Source organism: Dermacentor andersoni, chromosome 1 (genome assembly GCF_023375885.2).
Source record: "Dermacentor andersoni chromosome 1, qqDerAnde1_hic_scaffold, whole genome shotgun sequence".
Taxonomy (NCBI): domain Eukaryota; kingdom Metazoa; phylum Arthropoda; class Arachnida; order Ixodida; family Ixodidae; genus Dermacentor; species Dermacentor andersoni.
The window spans coordinates 378,118,566-378,130,955 of NC_092814.1; positions in this window are offsets into that span (position 1 = coordinate 378,118,566).

Genomic DNA, 12,390 nt, shown 5'->3' on the forward strand with positions numbered 1-12,390 from the left:
GCCGGCTTTAGTTGCCGGCTGAACTTTGACTCCACGTATTTTTGTGTTAGACAGCATAAATGTATTGCAAGAAGTAAATAACTACAATAATAACGAGCATTTTGCATGCTACCACAGCTGATGCACACTGCAGAAGCATCAGACTGCAACTCTGGGCTTTTTAAAATCTTTTTTAATGAGTTTGCTCGTACTGCTGCTTGGTTTCAACTCATGTTTCCCTAAAAGGCGGCATTTTTTCTTTGTCCGCATTGGTAAAACGCTTTGCATTGCTTTTAAACTGGTTCATTCGCAGCTGCAGTTTGGTTCCACTGGGTAGGAGGTGTCTTTTTCGCATGAACCATGGCAAGCAAAGATGCTAATTAAACACTCTGTGAAAAATGCAAGAAGAAAGAATGCGACCTCATTGCGAAATTTGAGCGCGAACGAACAAGCAATGTAAACGCATATGCCTATTTCCAACGACAAGCTGATATAGCCTCTGGCGACTCGGACTAAGGGGAAAAAAAGTAAAGGAAAATAGTCCAGAGGCGGGGAAGAATGCGGACAAGAAGGGAGAACCGAGCCCCAGGCCGAGTAGCGTGGCCGGCTAACCGCAGTATGGAGCTAGGAGGGGAAAGAAAAAGAAAGAAAAAGACAAAACGTGCGCCACCAGGGAAGGCAGGCGGAGAAACTCGGGAAACTTTTCTTTTCGGCCGTCTTCCTTTTCTCTCCGTGTTTTCGACAAGTCTCTGCAGCTGGCCATGTGACATCGACTGGAGTTGCACGCTGCGCTTGCGGCCGAGAAGCCAGCGGTGTCTGTCGTCAGTAAATTTTGAATAAACGGTACGATCTATCTGAGCCCAAGATGAGAAATTCAGAAACGCGCCCAAGGCAGCACCACAAAAACACTTGCATGCGGGAAAATTAACATGGGTGCATACGCTATAGTGCGCCGCAACAAATGTACAGTCTATTTTTTTAACCAGTATAGTTTTCCCTATACAGCTTTGCCTAATATAGTTATAAGTTTCTGGCTGAAAACATGTAACGGCTTACATTAGGCAATATTATATAGGTTTCTTTTTTCGTGTCCATCAAAGCTGCTGTCAACTTTATACGTTTTCACGTATAGCGCTTTCATATATCGCTCTTGCGCAAGAGGAAGGGCCTTCTGGACAATAGACAGTTTTAATACTGCGTACGTCGCGTACGCAACGGCGTTGCGCACGTAAGATCGCTACGTTCTACAAAGTGCGCATGTGCAGAACGCAACACGAACAGTACGTGATGCGCTCGCGGCCGCTGCGTACGCACGCATCCGGTTCTTGCGTGCGTACGTAGGGAGCCTTGCGTGCTGCTCTCGTGGTTCTCGCTTGTTCGGGAGAGCGCGAGACAAAAGAGTTTCGCAAAACGGCAGCGTCCAAGGCGACCAGTTGAAGGCTGTACTTTTCAATGGCCTACGATTTGGCTTTCCTGCGTGAAGTGAACGCGCAGGAGGCACTCCCAGATCCTGCGCGGTGGGAATGCATAGCAAAAACAGGAACTCTGTTTTGAGAAAGTGTTCAGTCTGTGATGTTTGCGCGAAAGGCTCGACCTGATTTTGGCGCAGTTCGTCGCAAATAACCGTGCCAGCCTCAGAAAGCAAGTACTCGGTTTTTATTTTTCTCGATATGATTCGTGCATTTCATCCGCATTAAAAGTAGAGTCTCTTAAAGGCCTAAATGTAGTTCGACGAAGCGGGAACGCGCCCACACGTTACATCACGCTAGCGAGATCATCAGCGGCTAGATCGACCGACAGTTCGACGTACTGTCGGACGCGGCCAATGCGCGGCTCTCCGATGGGAAACTATTTACCCTGAAACATACAAGTGAGAGGTGTGTTATTAATAATGTAAGTAAAATCAGATACCTGTTTCTCTCTACTTACGGTTAGCATTACTTATGTTTGGGCATTTAGAGTCATCTGCCACTCCTGACACCAACAAAAGGTATAGAATTTTGTATGTGGTGATAATCATTGCAATTAATTTTGCGGTACGAAAAACAATCGTCAGCGAATAGACGGATGTTACCGTGTAATCGGGAAGACAAATCGTTTATGTATATTAAAAATAAAACTGGGCCCATAACACTGCCTTCTCACACTCCAGACGTAATAGGTGCTAAGTTGGGAGCTTCGGTCTGAATACATATGAATTGTGGGCAGCACAGGGCGGCACACGCACGCATGAGTGCACTCACTCACATTCACTCGCACTCATTTCAAAGACGTGAGTGCGAGTGAGTGCCAGTGACTGCGAGTGGAGATGAGTGCGAGTTCGAGTGAGTGCCAATGAGTGTGAGCGGACGTGAGCGTCAGTAAGCGTGAGCGGAGGTGAGTGCGAGTGCGAGTGAGTGGGGGTGGAGGCGAGTGCGAATGAGTGCCAGTGAATGTGAGCGGAGATGAGTGCGAGTATGAGTGAGTGCCAGTGGGTGTGAGTGGAGGTGAGTGCGAGCGAGTGCCAGTGAGTATGAGTGGAGGCGAGTGAGTGCCAGTGAGTGTGAGGGGAGGCGAGTTCGGGGCTTGGAAAAATTATGGTGAGTGAGTATTCTCCCGCAATGCCGACCTATGTTTGATGGTTTACCGCTTATGTAGTGTCGCCTGGTCCCTGCAGTGCGCTTTAATTAATGCGGCTCTGCTCCTGCAGCACAGTGTAATTTGTCCACTTGACATATTTACATGGTGCTTATTTTTCAGAAATAGCAGGGACGTACTGTACCATACCTTGAACTTAAGCTAATCAAGTTTCCCCGCAACCACTGTCGTATCATAGTAGGGTTTCCTTGCCTTCTCAGGTCACCTCCCCCCCCCCCCCCTCCCGCAAGGGCATCTGCGTCAGCAGGCGTTTGGTCTGTTGCAACCCCAGGTACCCGAGCACACAAGGGTTGGACCTCCTGTTTCTAACCGTGTGCGGCTGAGCCGTGTCCGGGGGAAAAGGGGTTGAGCCAATGCCGTGTGTTTGGACCTTTACGGCCCCTCGGCAGCAGCAACATACCCCTTTGGCCTCGGCTTCACGTAGACGGCACCCCCGGACTGACCCACCTGGGGGAAATCGGTAGTTGCCTTTTCCCGTCTCTCTCTTCCTCCAACCTTCGTTTTCCTCTCACTTTCAATCTTTACTGTCCTCTCTTTATTTTCCGTTTACTTCCGACTTTGCGGGCAGCAAGGGTTAACCTTGTGCATGATATCCAGCCTTGGGTACATGTATTCGGTTATAGCGGCTTTGTACCGCTGGTGTGTGCAGAACTGAACACCTCTCGCCCTGTATTGTCCCCTGGTTGGGCTCCATGGTGGGCGGCGGCCATCCCTGCCAAAAAATCTATATTACTAATAGCTAGCTCTTCCCTCTGACTCCATGATTGCCTTCAGAAACGAGGGTGCACTGAAGATGTTTTTCAATTTCTTGCAAACAAATTACAAAATTTCCCCTGATTCCATGTCATTCATTCTGAAAACCTTGAAAAGACCATAAGAATGATCTCACCCTTCCTCGTGTCAAAATGTCTCACTGAAGCTCTTGGCGCAGGATACGAAGCAACAAAAATGGCTAGCGGTGATCTCCTTTTGGAACCCCGCGATCCGAAACAGCTTAAAAAGCTTCCTAAAGTAGTGTCATTCGAGGAAATCCCAGTGACAATAATCACACACCGAACTATGAACGTCAGCCGTAGCATTGTTTCTGACGGTAACTTGACGGAGCTAACAGAAGCTGAACTGTTGGAAGGCTGGAGTGCCCAAAACGTGATCAATGTATAAAAAAATTACAGGGTCTCTTAATATCTCTTTTAAGAGGTGAACAGCAAAGCCTACTCTTCTTCCTATCATCCGCCTCTTTTTCTTTGCCTCTTCTCTTTCTCTTCTTTCTTTTAGTCATTACTGCTCACTACGAAGCATGTTTAGTCATTTGTAATCGATTGTGGTCATTACAAGCCGTTGTGAGACATTTTGGGCATACATTCATTAGTCTTCATTACAAGTCATTACGGGTGATTACTAAGCATTTTTAGTCATTTCTGATGAATTTTAGTCGTTCCAAGTTGTCATTAGACATATTGGTCATTTCGTAGTCATTACTAGTCATTACAAGTCATTTCAGTCATTACTGCTCACTACTAAGCATTTTTAGTCATTTGTAATCAATTGTGGTCATTACAAGCCGTCGTTAGACATATTGGTCATATCATAGTCATCAGTAGTCATTACAAATCATTTCAGTCATTACTGGTCATTAATAAGCATTTTTAGTCATTTCTAATCAATTGTAGTCGTTACAAGTTGTAGATATATTGGTAATTCCATAGTCATTAGTAGTCATTTAGTCATTACTACTTATTACTTCACATTTCTAATCAATTATGGTCATTACAAGCCATCATTAGACATATTGGTCATTTTGAGTAATTAGTAGTTGATACAAGTAATTATAGTCATTACTAGTCATTATTAACCTCTACCAATCTCTATTATAACGTTATCATTCACTAACTGTCACTATCAATCATTTTTCATTCTTTAACCTGTCTTCATATAGTGTGATGACGCTTCGGCGAACACTCCGGCGGTCAGGTCTGCTGATACAAACTTTACCACGAGTCTAGAAAGTCTTTCCCCTTAAAAATTATGTTAAGGCACGACGGCAACCCCGCAGGGGCGTCTGCGCAAGCAGGCGTTTGGTGTGTTGCGACATCACGTACCCGAGCACACGAGGGTTGGACCCTCCCGCGTGTAGCCGTGCGCGGCTTAGCCGTGTCTGGGGAAAAGAGGATCCTGGGGGTTGAGCCGATGCTGGGTGTTTGGACCTTTAAGGCCCCCCGGCAGAGGCAACACACCTCTTTGGCCTCTGCTTCACATAGACGGCACCCCCGGACTGACCCACCCGGGGGAAATCAGTAGTCGCCTCTTCCTGTCTCTCTCTCCTCAAACATTCGTCTTTATTTCTCTCTTTTTGATCTTTCCTGTCTTCTTCTCTCTTCCATTTACTTCCTTTCTCCACGGCGGCAAGGGTTAACCTTGTGTATGTGCCCTCCCTTGGGTATAATATATTAGGTTATAGTGGCAGTGTACGGTTGGCGCCTGCAGCCTTACCCGTTTAAGTCCTGCAGCATCCCCAAGTTGGGCTCCATGGTGGGTGGCCGCCATTGCTGCTGAAAACATACAAAACTACTATGGGAACACCCGCATTTCCCTGCCTACTTGATCGTCACCCTCAGAAGAGGGGACGCACCGAAGACTTAAGCACTTGTTTCAACCGCACGAAAGAGACCTACCCAAAATACCACGTAGTACACAGTGAGAATCCTGAAAAACAAGCTAGATTTATTTCTCCATTCACAGTAGCAAAATCTTTGACCGAAGCCTTAGGGTCAGGTTATAAGGTAACGAAAATGGCTAGCGGAGACCTTCTCCTTGAGATCTCTCAGAAACATCAGTACGAGAAGCTTGGCAGTCTTGTGACATTTGGTAACATACCAATCTCTATTTCACAACACCGAACAATGAACAGCTCACGGGGAGTCGTGTCAGAGGCAGACCTCCTAGACTTGACAGAAACTGAACTCCTGGAAGGGTGGAAACAACAAAATGTTACTGACGTAAAACGTATTAAAATTAGACGAGACAACAAAGAAATCCCCACTAAACATCTTATCCTAACATTTTCATCCAGCGTACTGCCAGAAACAATCGAAACAGGATACATCAGGTTAAATGTTCGACCATATATCCCCAACCCTAGACGGTGTTTCCAATGTCAGAGGTTCGGCCATGGCTCGCAGAGCTGCCGTGGTCAAACAACTTGTGCAAAGTGTGGAGTCCAGGGCCACCCCTCCGACAACTGCAGTGGCACACCTCACTGTGTGAACTGCAGTGGTGACCATCCAGCCTACTCACGCTCTTGTCCGAACTGGAAGAAAGAAAAAGAGATAATCACACTTAAAGTCAAGGAAAATATTTCGTTTAAGGAAGCCCGTAAACGGTGCTCACCTTTCCACAACACACCTTATGCTGATGCGGCGCGTCGGGGGGCAGCGTCGCAGCGGCCAATGCCAAGTACCCAGCCCGCGTGCAGCGAGCAGGTACCTTTGGCTCCTGCCCCCAGGGTGGAAGTAGGTAAGCCTACTCCATCCAACCAGCAACCAGGCCAGGTTACCCTTGGGTTGCCGGCCCCACAAGAGTTACCTGCGGCAACCTGCGCTACACGCAGCGATCCCGCAGTACCGATAGCGGCCACGAAGGTAGGCGCAGCCGAGGCTGCCTCGACCTCCCCGGCCCCTCCCAGCGCAGGCAACAGCCGGCGCAGCGAAATTCCACAGGGAGCCACATCAACCTCCGGGCTCGTGGGCGCAGGGGTCTCGCCTTCTGAGGTGAGACTCTCTCGAAAAACTTCTCGCTCTCAAGAGCGCGTGTCCGGCGCCTCACAAGAGGCAATGGACACAACACCTATCCCCACGGCGCACCAAGCGCCTAAGGAGCGGCAAGGCTCCCTCGAACGCTCCAAAAAGGCAAAACCCCGGTTACAGGGCCTCGCAAGAGTTCTGTAATCTAATTCATTATTTCTGTTTCCGTATACACAGCACCAATTTACATTAAATATGGATACACAAATCATACAATGGAATGTCAGAGGTCTTCTGAGAAACCTTGACGATGTACAAGAACTCATCCACCAACACAATCCAAAAGTGCTGTGTTTACAGGAAACACACCTAAAATCAAAACACACAAACTTTCTCCGACAGTATATAACCTTTCGTAAAGATCGCGATGATGGTGTCGCATCATCGGGCGGTGTTGCCATTGTCATCCATAAAAGCGTTGCGTGTCAACATTTACAGCTACAAACGCCTCTTGAAGCAGTGGCGGTTCGAGCTGTTCTCATAAACAGACTCATTACCATTTGTTCCCTCTTCATACCCCCCCATTACAATTTAAACAAACATGAATTTCAGTCCATTATAGACGAATTGCCTGAACCTTACGTTGTTCTTGGCGACTTCAATGCGCCCAGTTGCCTGTGGGGCGACTCTCGTATAGATGCGCGAGGTCGTCTTGTTGAACAGTTCCTTTTCTCTTCTGGTGCGTGCCTTCTGAATAAGAAGGAAGCCACATGTTACTGTCTTGCAAACAAAGATCTCAGCATAGTTTCTCCATCCATACTGCACCAACTCGAATGGGAAGTTACAAACAATCCTTACGGGAGTGACCACTTCCCCATACTGATAAGAACATGTAAAGAAAACGAATATCCTCCACAAGCTCCTAGGTGGAAGATAGACACAGCCGACTGGGAGAAATTTCGAACTCTCACCAGCATCTCATGGGCCGACATTCCTTCTTTAGAAATTGATGCTGCTGTGGATTATCTTACATCATTCATAATAGATGCCGCAGCAAAATGCATATCCGAAGTAAGTGGTCTGGCATGCAAACGACATGTACCGTGGTGGAACAGCGAATGTAGGATCGCCCGTAAGAATCAGAACAAGGCGTGGGGGTTGCTACGCGCTTCTCCCACAGCAGAGAACCTTATGAACTTTAAAAAAGTAAAGTCCCAAGGCAGGCGAACCCGCCGACAGGCCAAAATAGAAAGTTGGCACAAGTTTTTATCGAGTATTAACTCGTTCAGAGATGAGGCCAAAGCCTGGAACAGGGTGAATAGGATTAGAGGGCGCCAAACATATTCACTCCCACTAGTAAACACACAGGGCGATACACTGCAAGACCAGGCAGACTCACTTGGGGAGTATTTTGAGAACGTGTCAAGTTCAACAAATTATTCACAATCCTTCCTCAAATACAAACAAATAGAAGAACGTAAGCCTTTCAACAGAAAATGTCGTCAAAATCAACCATACAACCGTCCTTTTAGTATTGCAGAGTTTAGAGCTGCCTTGAGCGCATGCAAGAGCTCTGCACCGGGATCTGACAGAATGATGTATGAAATGCTGAAACACTTACACAATGACACGCAAGTTACACTACTTAAACTTTTCAACATTATCTCGGACGCAGGGTACCTTCCGACTGCATGGAAAGAAGCCATTGTGGTCCCTGTTTTAAAACAAGGCAAAGATCCTTCCTCAGTGGCAAGCTACCGCCCGATAGCCCTCACAAGTTGCATGTGTAAGGTATTTGAAAAAATGATAAATCGGCGCCTCATCCATTTCCTTGAACAGAACAAAATGCTTGATCCCTATCAGTGTGGCTTCAGGGAAGGGCACTCCACAACTGATCACCTTGTACGTATTGAAGCAAACATCCGTGACGCATTTGTACACAAACAGTTTTTCCTATCCATATTCCTCGATATGGAGAAGGCATACGACACAACGTGGCGATACGGGATCTTGAGAGACTTGGCAGAAATGGGCATTCATGGTAATATGCTAAACCTCATAGCAAGCTATTTGTCCAATCGCACATTCCGTGTAAAAGTCGGCAATGTACTGTCACGTCCTTTTACACAAGAAACTGGTGTACCCCAGGGAGGCGTGCTTAGCTGCACGCTCTTTATAGTGAAGATGAACACGCTTCGTGCTTCATTACCTCCGGCCATTTTTTACTCTATCTATGTGGACGACATTCAAATAGCTTTTAAATCCTGTAACCTCGCAGTGTGTGAGAGACAGGTACAGCATGGTTTGAACAAAGTATCAAAATGGGCAGAGAAAAACGGATTTAAAATCAATCCTCACAAAAGTTCTTGTGTTCTTTTTACACAAAAGAGAGGCCTGGTCCCGGATACTTGCTTAGAACTGTGTGGACAACACATTCCTATCAACAAAGAGCACAAATTCCTAGGTATTATACTTGACGATAGACTCACTTTCATTCCGCACATCAAATATCTGAAAGAAAAATGTCTAAAAACAATGAACTTAATGAAACTTCTATCCAAGACTACGTGGGGTAGTGACAGAAAGTGCCTAATGAATCTGTATAAGAGCCTCATCCGATCACGGTTAGATTATGGTGCCGTGGTATATAACTCTGCCGCTCCAAGCGCGCTAAAGATGCTAGACCCGGTTCACCATCTAGGCATCCGTTTAGCCACGGGCGCTTTCAGAACAAGCCCGATTGAAAGCTTATATGCCGAATCGAATGAATGGTCTCTCCACCTACAGAGATCATACAACAGCTTTACATATTTCTTTATAGTACGCTCTAATCCTGAACATCCATGTTTTGATACCGTTACCGATATGACGTGCGCTACAGTTTTCAGCAATCGCCCCTCTATAAGACAGCCTTTCTCGCTGCGTGTGAAAGAGCTTAGCGATGAAATGCATGTCCCACTCCTCGAGCATCGCTTAATCCACCTAACCAAGCTCTTACCTCCTTGGGAGTGGCAGGTAATACAATGTGACATATCCTTTATAAAAGTTACAAAGCACGCTCCTGAGGCAGAAATCCAGATGCATTTCCTAGAACTACAGTACAAGCACTCCTGCGCAGAGTTCTACACAGACGCTTCGAAATCAAATGCCGGGGTATCCTATGCAGCCCTCGGCCCATCGTTTTCGGAATCCGATGTACTGCATCCGGAAACAAGTATCTTTACGGCCGAGGCCTACGCATTACTCTCTGCTGTGAAGCATATAAGAAAATCAAAACTTCCAAAAGCAGCGATCTATACTGACTCTCTAAGCGTCGTGAAAGCCTTAATGTCACTCAGCAAACATAAAAATCCCGTGTTTAATGAACTATTTTCGGTCTTGTGCAAAGCGTACTCATCTCACTAGAATATCATAATATGCTGGGTCCCTGGCCATAGGGGAATCGAAGGTAACGTTCTGGCGGACGAGATGGCCACGTCAATCACATTGCAAGCTGTTAACCCTACCGCTGCGGTGCCTGTCACAGATCTGAGGCCTTTCTTGCGAAGGAGATTGCGAGACCACTGGCAACGCATGTGGGACGCGGAAACGGATAATAAGCTCCCCCTGATAGAACCACAGTTAGGATTCTGGCCCTCTACTACAAAATCGCGCCGAACAGATGTCCTATTCTGTCGTTTAAGAATAGGACACACATATGGCACCCATAACTTTCTACTGACCGGAAGTGAGCCTCCAACCTGTGGTAGATGCGGGGAGAGGCTGACCGTACTCCGCGTCCTCCTAGAGTGTCGGGAAGCCGAATCTGAGAGAAAGAGACATTTTCCATTAGCATACCGACAGCACATTCCTCTTCATCCTGCAATGCTTCTTAGTCCCGAACCGCTTTTTAATACAGACACAGTGCTAGGTTTTCTTAGAGATGGGGTTTTAGATGTTATTAGTCCCATGAACTCGTAGCGCCTCCTCTCTCGAGAGGATGCCACTGCGATAATTGTTTTGCATAGCACATGCCTCCAGGCCCTTGTGTTTCAAGAGCTCTAGGCAGTAGTGCTCTGGCATTTCTCATAATCTGATGTATTTTACCTATCGTATCATTCTTTTTATATGCATCTAAATGTTCATAGTACAAGTCATACGTCATCGCCATAATTTTATCATACAGATTTTACGCACTTTAGAGCGTATATTTTAAGGCCTCTTTACAGCCACGACACACCAATTTCATAGTAATCATAGTTACACTGCACACCCACTACCACAGACATGACGCTCTTTGGCCATACCTGGCCCTTGCGCCACAAAACCCCATACATCATCATCATCATCACGACGGCAAGGAGATAAAAACCAAGCATCTAGTACTCACTTTTTGCTCAAGCATTTAGCATCCTGCCTGAGACACTCGAGGCTGGCTATGTAACGCTACGGGTCAGGCCATATATTCCAAATCCTCTTAGCTGCTTCAAATTCCAGCATTTCGGCCACAGTTCCCAGAACTGCCGAGGCTGGCAGACATGTGTAAAATGTAGTTCCGGTGACCATGGCTCTGAAACATGCGAAAATGCCCTCCACTGCGTGAAATGTGATGGCGAGCATGCCGCCTACTCGCGATCATGCCCGTCTTGGAAGAAAGAGAAATTAGTCACAATCAAAGTAAAGGAAAATATAACGTTTAAAGAGGCTCGCAGGTGGGTGGCATACCTGCCAACGAACAGCTTTGTCGAAGTGGTGCGTCAGGGGGCGATGCCACAACGGCTCCCGGCAGCTGTCCGGCCCCCGCGCAGTGAGCCGGCGGTGACGCCATCTGCCCCCTTGGCAGCTGCAGCTAGCACTTCTCCGCCACGCCAGCAGAAGCGGCCATCGACCTCCGGGCTAGTGGCCTCAAAGGTCTCTTCCAAAGTGTCGAGGCCTTCAGGTCAAGCAAAGCGCTCGGAAGAGCGCGTGTCAAGCGCCTTGCAAGAGGCGATGGACACAACCCCCAGCCAGACGGTGCCACCAGCGCCTAAGGTGCGGCGAGATTCTCGCGATCGCTCCAAAAAAGACAAAGCTCGCGTCACGGCGCCTGGAAAACACCCGTGAGCTAACCTTCGTCTCTTAAACAAGCAGCATAAAACACTTTTATCATAATGGAGACACAAATACTACCATGGAATGAAGAGAATTCCTACACAAACATAACCCAAGTTGCTGTGTGTTCAAGAGACACATCTCAAACCTACGAACACAATTTTTCTACGAAATTACACCACCTTCTGAAAAGACCGTGACGAGGCCAACGCCTCCGGCGGTGTAGCAATAGTAGCCGACAAGTCTGTAGCTTGTCGACACGTCACCCTTCAGACGCCCCTTGAGGCAGTGTCAGTTTGGGCTATTCTTTTTAATGAGTTGGCAATCGTATGTACCATTTATATACCCTTGAACCATCATCTCGAAAAAACAGTCTTTTATAACCTCATTGATAAGCTTCCCGAGCCCTATATACTCGTGGGAGATGTTATCGCTTATAACACAATGTGGGGAGGCCCACAATGCGACACGAGAGGTCGACTCATTGAAAACTTCCTATTAAACTCCGGCGTGTGCCTCTTCAATAAGAAGGAACCAACATATTATAATCTTCACCATAATTCATACTCGTCAATAGACCTGTCGATCGGCTCCCCTTCTATTTTCCCTGATTTAGAATGGTGTGTAAATAAATATCCATTCAGAAGTGATTACTTCCCAGTAACACTGAACTTAGTAACCCAACATGGTTCCTCTCCACATGTCCCATGCTGGAAACTGGCCTCCGCTGACTGGCAAGCTTTTAAGGGAACCACCTACTTGTCACGAGGTTTTATAAATTATTTTAGTACGGACCATGCCGTTTCATACTTTATCGCTTTTATCATTGTCGCCGCTGAAAAGTTCCTTCCTCAAACAAATGGCACCCCTTTGAAAAGACCCTGGTAGAATGACGATTGTAGAGGGGTACGGAAGAGACAAAATAAAGCTTGGGGCAAGCTACGTGAATGTCTTACAGCCAAAA